General features: G+C 33.8%; 1 long non-coding RNA gene across 1 annotated transcript; it reads left to right on the forward strand.

The window, feature by feature from the left end:
* The first annotated feature begins 12,168 nt into the window (after window positions 1-12,168).
* LOC126623780 (uncharacterized) lies at window positions 12,169-12,843 on the forward strand. The gene is made up of 2 exons (XR_007623879.1): window positions 12,169-12,282; window positions 12,568-12,843. It is a non-coding gene; the product is annotated as an uncharacterized LOC126623780 (long non-coding RNA).
* The last annotated feature ends 1,830 nt before the right edge of the window (window positions 12,844-14,673 follow it).

Consider the following 14,673-nt stretch of genomic DNA (forward strand, 5'->3'; position numbering starts at 1 on the left):
ATCTTGTAAATAAGTGCATATTAATACTTACACAAAAGAATAATATATATAGGTAAATTTCTTGTTAATTTTTTAAAAAGAATAATATATATATATATATATATATATATATATATATATATATATTGTCACAGCCCGTTTCGAATTACTATTATCGGTGATGTAAAATGACGGTTTTAACCTTGGATGTTGAACTTTGTAGTGTGTGTGTGACATACTTTGGGGACTTAGATGTTATTTTTTGGTTGATTGGTGACCCACGTAGAACATACACACACACTCTCCCTCTCTCTCTTCTTTCCCGTACTCTCTCACCTTCGGACCCACTCTCTCTTCTTCCCTCATGTACGGACGACACCAAAACCCTTTCAAACTTCATGGATCGACGTCAAAGAGGTAAGATTATTGTTCCTTGTAAGCTTTTGAGTTCATTGCTACCATTTTTTAGAATGGAAACCTTCAAAAACCTGAGAAACCTTAACCCCGACTTTGTGCACTGTTCATGCACACGTAATTTTGAAGGTTTTAAGGAATTTGGAGCTTATAGGTAGCTTAAGGAGGTCCTCACGAGGCTAGGAGTGGTTCATTGGAAGAATTTGGATGTCGGAATAACAAGAACGGTGAGTTGTAGGTTTGGCAAGAATATCGTGGAGTTTTCCGGCGAATCCCGTGAGTTTTGGGACTCGAAAAAGGTATGGCTTTGTTCGTCTTGATAAGATCTTCAAAATGGTTTAAATTTCATGAATTTTGGATGAAAATTGACGGAGATATAAGGTTTAGAAAATTCCCCAATTTCCGGCGCCGACGACGGTCGCCGGAGGTCCAAGGTTAGGGATGACGGAATATTCCGTCAAGTTTGACGAAATATTCCAACGGCGTTAGTTAACTTTAACGGATTCCGTTACTATTTGACGGAATATTCCTAACAGCGTCACTGTTGCCGTGGGTGTGCCAAGCACGTGCCCGCGCGTGGATGGTCGGAAAATTTTTCTAAAAATATGGGGATGTTCGTGGAGTTGTGTAGATCACATTGGTATATTCAAACACCCCATTTGAGCATTGTATGAGAAGTTATTAGCTAGTTTTGTCTATGTGCTTTAAATAACGTTTTCATAGTTAATTCGCATATAGGTGAAACTTATCCCGAGGACGAGCGCGTTCAAGGGTGACTCGGGGGCTACGATCCTTCGACATACCAGTGAGTGAGCTTTTGGTTTTCAGTATATATTTATATACTTAATATTTTCCCAGAAAATATGTTTAAATGAGATTATGCCTTGAACGCCATGCATATAAATTTATAATTCGTATATGAATTGGTATATGATGCATTATATATACAATTGTGGTGTTGTGGACGCTCAGGTAAGCTCAGGTGAGTTATGTTTGGTTATGTGAATTATCGATGATGTGATATGTGATTGAATAACGTTGAGCTCATAAAACTGCACCTAGGGTAATTATGATTTAGCCAGAGATATGGCACATGCCTGTTTATAATGCTACCTCCCGCACCATATGCTCATATTGGATCCAATTTAGGTGCATTGTCTTGTCGTATAGACCTTTACTATGGTTCCGACTCGTATGTGACTAGCAATTTATCTCCCAGATATTATGTGAGAGTAGTATTGAGCATAATTATATTACACCCAGTATTGTCGTACAAACCTTTTCATTTGGTTCCGACCATTGTGCAGTATAATGTCGTATAAGTCATAGTAGTGACTCTGGCTAGATTGACTTTTGAGCCATGAATTCAGTCGTACATACTACCACAGGGGTTCCGGCTAATATGTTATATTTCTATGAAGTTATTCTCACCTGACTTACTCTGTTATATCTTGGCATGGCATACATATGAATATGAATATGTGAAGCATGATTTGAATTGATATATTTACATAAATAATTATGCATATGCTTATATTCTAATTCTAGGAAAAATTATACATGTTTTACAGCGAGGGGTTAGAAATGTTGATAAATGAATTGGTTTTGCAAAACATTTGTTTTTGCCCACTCACGTTTTCTGTTTTGCGCCCCTCCAGGTTTTAGGTAAGCTTGCTGTTGGTGGCCTTGAGGACTTCGACGGTTCTGGCATAATAATATAATTGTAGGACATCTTATGGTACTATATAACTAGTACTTGTCCTACTGGACTGCATATAGACTTGTTATGCTCTGATTAGGAGTATTTACTTTTGTATCTCACTTCTAACACTTCCTGTTTTCTAGTGCACTCTAGTAGTTTCGGTTTTTAATTATTCATATATTTATTATCCTTATTGCTTCCGCACTTTGCACATAGCTACGTCACCCTTACGTGACGGCCAACATGCCTTGATCTCGGTCGGGGTGTGTCATATATATCATTTTGTAACTTAAGATTTTTAGTATATAATATGGTTTGGTGTTTAAAAAAATAATACAACATAAAAAATAAAAATAAAAAAAGAAAGAAAAATAAAACCCACGAGCCCTCCACCTCTCCCACATCAATCCAATCGATGGAACCCAAATCGAAAGATTTACTCTACCTCTCTCACATTACCCAAGGTCTCAATCCCATGTCAAAGATTTAATAGTGCCAAAAATAATATAAAAAAAAGCAATTATAATATTTAATGATAAGGTTAGTGGTGGGGCAATGACAGCAAATACAGAAAAGTGGTGCACATTACAACACCTTTTGACATTTGAAAAACGAAAAGCCCTTTATTTTGATTTCGTTTCCTCTTCCTCCTCTCTCACATATTCTCTCCTATTTGGTTATTTTTCTGTTTCGTTTTCCTCCCCTTTCCTCTGTAAATTTCGTTATTCTTCAAGTCTAGGCTTTGCGAGAGCTTGAGTTGCATATGCAAGTCTGCTTAAACCAGATAGCATGATTTAGAGCAATGCAGAAGACGATGATAAGAACTGTGCATAAAGCTGAAGAAGAGAGTTTGAAACAAAAGTTGCAGAACCAGCGGCTGAAAACGAGATTCAATTGGCCTAGACATGTCGCCTAGCACCGCTTAGAACGTCTAGACCACCTAGGGAGCGCCTAGCTCCCTCCCGATTTCTGTAAACGATTTGCCCCAAATCGCATCGAGCCTCCACTGCCCAGCGCCTAGGCGGCCGCCTAGAGCGATTTTTAGAACACTGATCCGAGCTTAGTTGATGAGTATTGTTGACTAGTCAAACAAGCACGTATATAGATTTTAAATTGAAGGTTATTCCACTTGGTACCAATTTTAGTTTCCTATATTTTTGGAGATTCCTACAATTTAGGGATTCACTCCAAAAAAAAAAAAAAACAATATCTAGTCATAGATATCCTCTTGGATTCTCTCGGTTTAATGCAAATTTCATATCCTAAAAGTGTCTTTCCCGACTAGTATAAATACCGTTATCTGGAGCAAATCTCTGGTAGCACTTTGGTAATACAACTCACTCGTGCAAACTCCTTGTCTATTCTCTTGCACACTGCTCGAGTTTTAATATTGCTTACTAACTTAACCGTCGGAAAGCCTTTGGCTAGTACCCACTAATACCTAAGGTTTGACTTTGGTTGTTTGCTTTCTTGCACGTAGTCGGTGGCACGCGAATTTGATTCTAACATTTTTTTTTATTACAAACGAAAACATTTTGGTAATTTCGTGAAAAATATATCAACATCATTGTTAAATTGTCACGTGAACGACCACGTGACCACCATTTTAAGGGGTTATTTTTGTCAAACCAACTCCTCCACTTAACGAGAATATTGACAGAGTGACCAAAATGATTTACGGTAGACAAACTCAGAAACCACTTCTATCGATTTTCTTTATTAGAGACCAAAGTGAAGAGTTATGCTAATTTCAATAACTATTTTGACTAAAAAGACATTTAAATGATCTACTTCTTATTTCCAAATCCATACTAATACTACTAGATTTGCATCTATAGCATTATACCTAGGGGTGGGTTCAAAAAACCGAAAATCGAAAAAAACCGAATAAAAAAAACCAAACCAAATTGAACCGAATCAAACCAAACCGATATATATATTTATTAATGATTTAATATATATTTATTATGAAAATGAATGAACATGCTAAACCAAGCCGTCAACCAGGGAAACTAACTTGACACAAATTCCTCCTTGGCCATTTTCTTTTGCCTTTTCTTTTGGTGTAGCCACCTTCAATTGATGATGAATATTTATGTTCCTTTGAGGAGGACCCTCCTCACTTTATCCTTCTTTGATAGTTATTCCTGTTAGCCAAAAATTTATCCACCAAAATTAGTTAGAAATCTTCAAAGATTTGTTCAGATTCTAAAACATTTAAGCTTAAGCATGATTTTCCATATCAAATTAAAACCTTTTAATTTGATCCATACTTGAACAACGCATTGTAAAATTCGGAATATTATTTCTTCGAAATCATATTATTCCTTTGTAAGAAGTTGACATCTCCATCCTTTTGACGGTATTCAAAGAATAAAACCAAAACCAGAGCCAAAAAAAATTGAACCGAAAATTCGGTTTGGTTTTGATTTTGACAAAAAACCGAATCGATTGGAACCGAACCCACCCTTAATTATACCCAAAAGAAAAACACAAATCTTCTTTATGGTCATCCATCCTAATTCCTAATGCAACGTGTCACCTAGTTTAGAAATATCCAAACAATTTTTGTCAATTGGCCAACCAAATTTCCTTGGCTTTCGATTATTATATATTTTTTTTTCTAGACTAAGTTATTCAACAATTAGCAACTGAGCCAATACAAACTAGATCACAACTGGCACCTTTCTATTATTATATTTCCTAATTTTTAATTAATCTGTTGTATAATAAAGGATAAGGTGACTAATCACAAGTTAAACAATCAATAATTACACATACAAAGCCAGTTTAATTTTGTGGATTTCATTTGGTTTATTTGTGCTCGAGACCAACGTGCCGGCCAGAGTTGTATCATGAAATTTAATAATTAGAGTTTGATGTAATGACTCAACCAACATACATGCAAAATTGCATGAATAACATCCACACGAAATCTTTATCAAACTTTATAAGGAAATATAATAATTAATAAGATTATAGTTTTTTTTGTCATAAATAAGATTATTGATTGATATTTGGACACCATCACCATGCCAGGAGCAAAAAGAAAAGAAAAATAATTATTGACCAAACTTAGGTACTTGGAGTTCTGCCTAGGTTTCATAATGAGTATTATGGTGATTATTTCCTATTTTAATTTGGGAGCTTTATATATAGAGATAAATTTTTTTTTTATATTTTAAAGAACTCCACTAATTTTTAAACATGTCAAGGAGAGATAAAAACATAAAAACAACTAAAAGCTCAGCCAAAAACATAGAAACAATGTTTTAAAATACCAGACATACCCCTAAGACTTTAGGGTTGTTATAGAACCCAACCATCACAACTGTAACAAATTAATATGTGTCTAAGCTCAACTGATTCTCGACTATTTATGCAGATCAGTTTGTATCCTCATAATTAGTTCAATCCATCCTTGACAATTTTTGCAGAATCAGTTTAACATGTCCTCAACCATTTTTGCAGAATCAGTTCAACCCGTCTTCGACCATTTTTGCAGAATCAGTTCAATCAGTTCTTGACCATTTTTCATAATCAGTTTAACCCGTCCTCGATCATTTTTGCAAAACCAGTTCAACTCGTCTTTGAACATTTTTGCAAAAGTTCAATCCATTCTTGATTATTTTTGCAGGATCAGTTCAACTCGTCCTCGACTATTTTTGCATAATGAGTTCAACCCGTCCTCGACCATTTTTTAAGAATCAGTTCAACCCATTTTCGAAAATTTTCGTAGAAGTTCAACTTGTCCTCGATTATTTTTGCAAAATCAGTTCAACCTGTCCTCGACCATTTTTTCAGAATCAGTTAAACCTGTCATCGACCATTTTTGCAAAATCAGTTCAACCCATCTTCGAGCATTTTTACCGAATCAGTTAACTCATCCTCAACCATTTTTTCAGAATTAGTTTCAAATAACTTGACCCTAGTAAAAATTATTGAGTTAACACATCTGCGATAATTTGGTAAATTGTAAACAAAGAGAGATCCTTAAATCCTGCTGACCGATGACGAAAATTTGATTTCTATTCCAAGCCAAAATATTGCTACCACCACTATACTGTATCATTAGACTTTTAGCTTTATTCCCCCTCCATAACACTTTATACAGTTGAATGGTATTATGTATAGCATTGAGAAATAATGATAATATTCAATAATTAATAGAAAAAGAAGATTTGCGACTGATTTTGTCATTAAGTCTCCATGTTTTTCTTAATTAATTAAAACCACCACAACCATTAAATTCTTATAGCCATGGCGACGACCCGCATGGATGATGGGAGACAGTGGCGAAGCCAGGATTTGTGGGGAGGAGGGGCGAACTTAAAGAGTGCAAGATTAAAAAAAATCATAACAATCAAATCCCTTTATAGTAATGTCTTCCATGGTTTATCAATACAAACACATTACAATAGTTGCCGATGACGTTCTATACCTTGAAAACTTCACATAATAGGCTCAATATAGTATCTTTATATTAATTAACGGTATGATGTGAAGAAAAAAAAAATCTTAGATTCTTAATCTTAAAGTAGAATATACTATATGACTAATAACTAATTAAACCAATCAATACCAATAATCATATAAATTATTCAATAAACAAAAATTCAATTAATCAATATCAATAATAAAAAATTCAAGTTTACCCTAAATAACAATTTCATTCATCAATACTTATAGAATTTCTTATCAATAATCCATAATTAATAGTCATTAACCATGTTGATCAATTACTCTATGATTCTATATAAATTAAACAACATTTTGTATTAAATAATGAATTAGGGTTAGGGATAATATAAATTTAGAAATTACAGATTTCATCAAAAAATTTGGAGAGAATTGGCCAACCAAACCAAAGGATGGCGCCTAGAAGCTGGCAGCAGGGAGATGGCTTGAACTTTGGAAGCAAGGAAGGCTAACAGGATGTTGCGGCTGGGATTTGGGGAGTTGCTACTCTCCGCTTGGGGTCTGGGATAATGAAGGCACTGGGGACTCCTTTAATTATTTAATTTTTTTTTAACTCAATAACCCAAACGATGTCGTCCAACTGAAGAGTTTTTAAATTTTTTAACCAGTACCAAAACGACGTCGTTTTGGTTTGGTTTTCATACAAAAAAAAAGAAAACTTGCTGCAGCAAAGCTGAACAGTAGCAATGAACCCAGAAAACACAGACGAACTTCATCGCTTCTGACGGGACCGGAGGGGCGGAACCACCGCTCTTGGGCTTGATTTCCGGTGAGGGGAGGAGCGGACGCCACTCCTCGCCCCTATGTAGCTTCGCCACTGATGGGAGAGGACAAAGCATTTGGGTTGATGCAAAAGCAACCATGCGAAATATCAAGGGTGAGTGGAGAAGATGGGAGAGGGAAGCGATGGAGCTTTTTGGTTGGCGGAATGGGGCTTGCAATTGTTTTGCTAGAATTAAATCTCAACGGTTGATTTATTGTATAAAGGGTGTTTTCGTAACTCACACTTCAAAGCAAAAAAAGTTAATGATGCCATCTTTCACATTTATTAAATTTTGTTTCTTCTTGAAATGTTTAAAAATGTAATATCAATATAAAATTAAGTATTAAAAGTATACTATATGTGTAATTTTTCTTTTTAATTTCGTATTTTACTTTTAATTTCATAATGAGTATTTATTAGGATATTATTTTTTATATGTTATTATTTTTTTAGTATAAATTATACTCTACACTAATTTACACTAAAAGGTAAAGGTAGGGCTTGAATCCGAGACACAGTGGGTTGACTATAAAGGCTCTAACCACCAGTGAATAATCCACCATCCTATTAGGTTTATAATTTTGTTATTATGTTTGGTAAATTCCAGGCGTCTTCCCTTTTCTTATCGGAAAAAAAATATTCAATGGTGTCCTAGAATTAGGGCTTATTTTTCTATTCAAATAACTTTAAGATTTGTAGTCATAATCTCATCTTATTCATACGATCAAATGAACTTTGAGGTTTCTTCGTATTCTTGTTCTGAGGTTTTATTATTGAATAATCCCTACTTGTTGATTTCCGGGTTTGTTGGTATCCGAGGTGGGATCACCTTGTTTGATGGCTAACAACAAAGAGCGTGTTAACATCACTACCCTCAACTAACATAGATTGCAAGATCATGAAGCAAAGATGCATGCGTTCGTGGATGAACTACTTGTGAGCGACATGATCTCTAATTCTGGTCGAATCACATAATTCTACTGATAACATGGACCGGCCAGGTGGCAAAGTCAATTTCGATACGTCCCAAATCAACCAAAGTGGGAATAAAGTAGCGAAGCAAGTTTGAAGGGCAACAATTATACCGAAGCATATTCATCTCTCATACAAGCAAATTTGAAAGGTAAACCATTGTACCGAAGCAAAGTGAAGGCATCAGGATGCTAAACTCATCTCAGACATTGGATTCATGATCAAGTCTAAGTATGGTAAAGCTCTGGCCAATAACCCACAAGATAAGGTTTATGTCTTTTTAGCCTTTGTTCAAGATCAACTTCGATTCAAAATGTACTCGAGATCGAGTTCTATACAAGTATAAGAAATCGATCTAGGACGAAGTTTGAGTCATTGTAGTTGTGGTGAATTGGAAGTGCGTAATGAATTTTTTTTAGTGTCGATAACAATTTTCTTTTTTTTCTTCAATGAGAGCGTCATAAGTGAGTACTGTAAGTTTATGAATTAGAATGTATGATGAATCTCTACAAGTCATATGCATGTATGAAATTATTTTCATGCATTATCTTAATGCTCCTTTTTTTATAAGTACTTTCAGACATTACTACTATATAAACATCATTCTCATGTGAAACGTAATGTACAAGTACAACAACATTGCGTGGCAAGAATGTGCGACAATAATAACAATGTACAACATCTTTTAACATTGTTATTCGCACTCAAAAAATTTAATTTCGCACTCCAAACTTTTCATATACAGAACAAAAAATAGTCTTATGAAGAGTACAAATTAAATTTTTAGAATGCTAGTAATAGTTTCTATTTTTTATATTAAACTGTTATATAACTCATCAGAAAGGAGAGCACCCTAAGCACTACAAACAATAAAACATAAGGAGCTGATTTCACACACAATTTTAAGTTTTTAACACAATCTTATTTATTCATGGCAATGAATTGAATAAATCACACAAAAACAACAAAAGTAATTAAACAATGGTATGTAAGAGAACAAAATGATAAGTTTTTATCATGGAGAGTTAATTTTCACACATAATTTTTAGTTTTTCATGCATCTCTTTTTATTTTTTTTAACAAACGATATTATTTACATTAAGGGGGGTGGGAGAGTGAGTTGAGTCTCACAATGAGCTAGCAATAATGTAGTTGAAATTCATCTTTACTAAGAATCGAACCTAAAATATCTCACTTACAAATAAAAAAGTATACCACTAAACTCTTTATCTTTGACAACGGTAATTAAACAAGATAATAGGAGAACAAAAATCTACATTTTATTATTTCCTTAAAACAAGAAGTCACATAACTTGACAAAACACTAAAGCATCTAAAGTAAATGAACTTATATAAAAGCTTTTTCTAGGTGAAGTCCATCTGATCGAATGACTGACACATTTGATTGAGACTGTGAAGGAAGGGACGAAGGATGCCGAACTATGGTTGATGAGGGCAAGGGTGGCCCATGATAATGCCACTTTTTAGAATATTAATGCATATGATAGATTTCTTTACTTGAGTTACATGCATGCATGTCAAAGAGATAGATGACTAAGAATAATGTGATCGTGACACATTTATTTAGGACTCTTTCCAAAATTTTATTTATTTTTCTCACATTTTAGATTGTGGAGATTGTTGTAATTTATCAAAATAAATTGAAAACTTCGTCTAATTTCATGTTCAACTAGTTTATGAGATGTTTCTTTACCTTCCTATAAGTATTAAACATATGCGTTTTTAGATTAATAATCATACCATTTTCAGCTTTAAATTTTTTTTCTTTCTAAAATTAAAGATAAAATGCACATGAGAAAGGAAAAACAAAGAAAAGTAGAGGAAAGATGCTGAAAGCTCATTTTAGTTGTTCTACTTTCAAGTTTTTGTTTCACACTCTTCTTCCACTTCTTTTTTTCCATAAACTCGCCTTAAAATCTAGCATAAAAAAGTACATTAATACCTAAAAATGCAATAGTTAAGATGGGACTTAAAATTTGGAATTTAGTCAATATTAATCTTAATTTCTTAAAAATTAATATTAAACCTTTAAAAAAAAAAGGATAAGCTGGTGACTTCGACACTACAATCCACCCTTCTAGGGCCAGAAAAGCTGGCTTTGATCAAGAAATTTTCTTCACCATTAACCTTTTCTTGACGAAAAGCAAATAGTAAACTTAATACCGCAAATAGTAAAGAAAAAATTGCAGTTGTTACGAAGACATAAATGCACAATTTATGTTGCAACTTTGTAAATTTAATTTTTACTTTTGGGACATGACATAAAAATTGAAAAACAAAATAGGGTCAAAACAGAAATCTGGAAAGGTTTAGGACAAGACCTACAACTACAAGTACAATGATTACGCATTTGGTTTTTCCTTTTCTGTTGTCAGAAAAATTACTCAAAAAAGCATTAAATCATATAATACGACCCTACGTACGTATGACTCTACCCTAAACGACACAGATTCTGGGCTTTTTCTTAATTCCTCTCATCCAATCACGTCCGTCGTTTATTGAGCCATAGATACTGCCCAGTTTCCCAATCCCAAGGCTGCCCAGTGCCATGTCCTGCGCTGCATGCCTGCCTGCCATTGTTTGGCCTAAGCTCAGAAACTTTTCGTAATTGCCAAACTAACTATTTATTTATTTATTTTATAAACAAAAGATATTACTTATATTAATGAAGTGAGGGATTGAGGTAATAAACTAATAATAATATGATTCAAATTTGTCTTTAACGAGAATCAAATCTAAAATCTTTCATTAACAAGTGAAGAAAAAATACACTAAATCGGTAGTACCAAGTGACACAAAACCAACGGAAGGCAATTTTAAAATTCATTTTATTTTTAAATTGAGGTAACATAAATTTTAGGAGTTTTAACGAAAAGTCCGCATTACTGTTCACTTTAACGAAAAACCACATTTTTACATTAAAAAGTCAAACATGATACTATTCATTTTACCCTTTATTTGGTCCTTATCGTTAAAACTCAAAGTTTTCAAACCATTTTCATTAATTTTTCTTAAATTTTATCATGCTTCAAGTGTATGATATATATACCAAGAGTCTTTGTGGATATCATACTCCGGTGCATGGTAGAAGAACTTGCTAGATGAGGTTGTCGGATGAACTATGCAAGTTAAGTTAGAATTATTGAATTTCGTTGGATTTATTTATGGGAACTTTAACGAAAAACTCCTGGTATTGTTCACTTTAACGAAAAACCACATTTTTACACTAAAAAGTCAATCCTGGTACTATTCACTTTACCCTTTATTTTGTCTTTATTATTAAAACTCAAAGTTTTCAAGCCCTTTTCATTAGTTTTCCTTTTCTTTATCTTGTAAGCCAAACAATGTGGGTTACTACTCGCCTTGTTTAATTTAACAAATTAAAAATTCATTACGAAGAAATATGGGATTATTATATACCAAAATTAGCAAGTGGGTTCTTGACGTCTGGGCAGTATAATTTCTTGTAGAGGAAATTGAAATGGGGTGAAACCGTATATGGGGTCTAATTTGTAATTTTGCCTTACTAGGGTTTCTTTGGAAAACTATGCTATTTTATCAGGTAAATGTTGAAGGGATTATGGACTAGTTTGGTATTGTTGTGCTTTTTAAAAAAACTGAGAATAAATAGCTATAAAATAAAGCAGTTAAGTATTTGGTAAACATTTTTTAAAAAAGTGCTTTAACAAAAAAAGCAGTATTCAAGTGTTTGGTAACTTTTATATAAAACTGATGTGTAGATGTTAAATGACTAAAAATTGTATAAATATTAAATGTTATAATAATTTATTTTTTTTCTTTTATAATTTTTTTATTTATAATCTCTCCTACATTCACTCTCTCTCCTCTCCCTCATTTTCTCCACTGCTCATCCTCCCTCATCTCAACTTCACCGGATCTTCGAGCGTCAACGTCTCCAACCACACCTTCGAGGACGGACAAATTTGTTGAGGTATAAAATTAAATAAATAAATGGTTTGTTTATTGGGTTTTAAATTAGGGTTTTGTTATTGAATTTGATGAATTTCTTTGTGTCGTGCAAATTAGATTGGTTGGCATCTTATTAATTTATTGGGTTTTAATTTGGTGAATTCCTTGCGGATGAGAATCATCATTCTTGCTATCAGAGAAATCATCGGTCCTTTTATCACCCTAAGCATTTCCGTCAATTAAATTAATTTATGGGTTATTTTTAAGTGTATTTTACTATGTAATCATCACATTTGATCGTGTGTAGGATCTGAAAGGAGGAGAGGGATAATCGTTGGTGTAGTGGTGGTCGGTGTCGAGCAAGAGTGGGAGGGACGACGACGGTCCTAAGGATCTGATGCGGGGGGAGAACGAGGGAATAGGAAAGAGATCATTCTGGTTGTTTTAGGGACAAGGATTGTCATTTTGTAAAACTAACGAATGTGTTATTGGAATTGAGAAAGTTTCATTAACATTGCACTGTAGCTCCGCATGTTTTGAAAAAAAAACTGTTTTTTCTTAGCTATGATTTGCTGCTTCAGGATTTTGGCTTTTTTTCACCCTCAACGGTGAAAAAAAGATGATTTTAGTGTGTTTACCAAACATTAAAAAGACCCCAACTTTTTTCATACCTTTTTTTTTTTTTATAATTTCAGTTGTGCCAAACTGGTACTATATAAGCCAAACTAAATTGGGACTTGTATTAGAATGAGGTAAGTGATACAGGAGTTTCTACACTAACAATCTAATGCTGATTTTGCATAGGTTATATTCATAATTTGCCAAAATGTCTAATTGTTATGCTAAGGACAATTAATCATGCACGTGTATGAGTGATTGTCAAGTATTAATGTATTGTAAGACTAACATGCATCAACGACTGACAGTCACTTATACACAGTGAACGACTGTTCATAGCATTCTATAACACTTTCTCATTACCCGTATTATAGTCCACCCTCCTTTGATTAAAAACACAAGCTAATGTGGTGTTCACAACATGTCTATAGGCAAATGAGCCTTAAGTTTATGATTGTATAGTAAACATGCTTTACAAGCCAAATTAAATTGGGACTTGTATTAGAATGTGATACGTAATACAGGATTTTCTACACTAACAATCTAGCTAATGGCTGATTTTGCATAGGCCATACTCATAATTTGCCATAATATCTAATCCTATGCTAAGGACAATTACTCATGCACGTGTCTGTTGATTGTCAAGTTGTCAACTGTTAATGTACTGTGAAATTTACATGCATCAACGGTTGACAGTCATTCATACACATGTGAACGACTGTTCCTAGTATTCTATAATGCTTTCTCATAAGTCATATTTGACTCCACCTTCCTTTGATTAAAAACACAAGCTAATGTGGTGTTTGTAACATGTCTGTAGGCAAATGAGCCTTAAGTTTATGATTATACCCTAAACCATGATAGGCATGCAGAGTAAATAATGGAACCATTTCCAAAGGCTTTTCATTGAGAACCAAAGCCTCTGGTGATTGAACTCTTGTGCTGCGTAGGGCATCGTATATATTTATAATGCCTGTTTCCTCAACAAAAACAATGAAATAAAAAGAACCTCTTGAGACTAGGGTGGGCATCGGGTGGGTTGGTTGGGTTAAACTTCAATTTATTGGCCAACCCAATAGTTTCGGATGACATTGTTGTAATCCATTGCCAGCCAAGAAAATGGGCAAACTAACCCACCCAAACCATTATTTCATGCTTAATGTGCGTATGAGTGACAAATAATTAAAAATGGTTAATTATATTTAATACCAATTTCGTAGTTAATTATTAGGTTTAATCCTGAATATTTTGCTTATAAATTTAGGTCCCTTGAAAGTCAATTCAACTAAGCAATTTTCCTATTTTGTAACGATAAGGTTCACCAAAATCTATTATAAAACAGAAGAGGTCCATTAGAAAGCTGATCAAGTTAAATTGGATAACTTTATAAACCCCATTACTGGTCCATTGCCAACCACATACAAAAAAATTTGTAGATTCACAACAAAATTTGAAACGAAGGATTGGCTGTTTTCAAGCCTGTGGAGAAGTTTTAGTAAGAATCGTTTTGCCACATATTTTAGCTTAAAAAACAATACCTAGTGACAGAATTTTGTCGAAAGCATATCAGGTGATGTATAAATACATTTTTTAGGGTTCATCTCTGTAACACAATTATTGCATACTTATTCTCTTACTTACTACTCAAGTCTCAAATATTGCTTACTAACTTAACTGTTGGATAGTCTTTGACCAACACCCCACTGGTCCTAAAATTGGTTAAGATTGTTTACTGTTTTACAGATAATTAAGTTTGTGCATCTCCAACCCTCACGGTGGTGCACGAATTTGATTC

This window comes from Malus sylvestris, chromosome 5 (assembly GCF_916048215.2).
Source record: "Malus sylvestris chromosome 5, drMalSylv7.2, whole genome shotgun sequence".
NCBI lineage: Eukaryota > Viridiplantae > Streptophyta > Magnoliopsida > Rosales > Rosaceae > Malus > Malus sylvestris.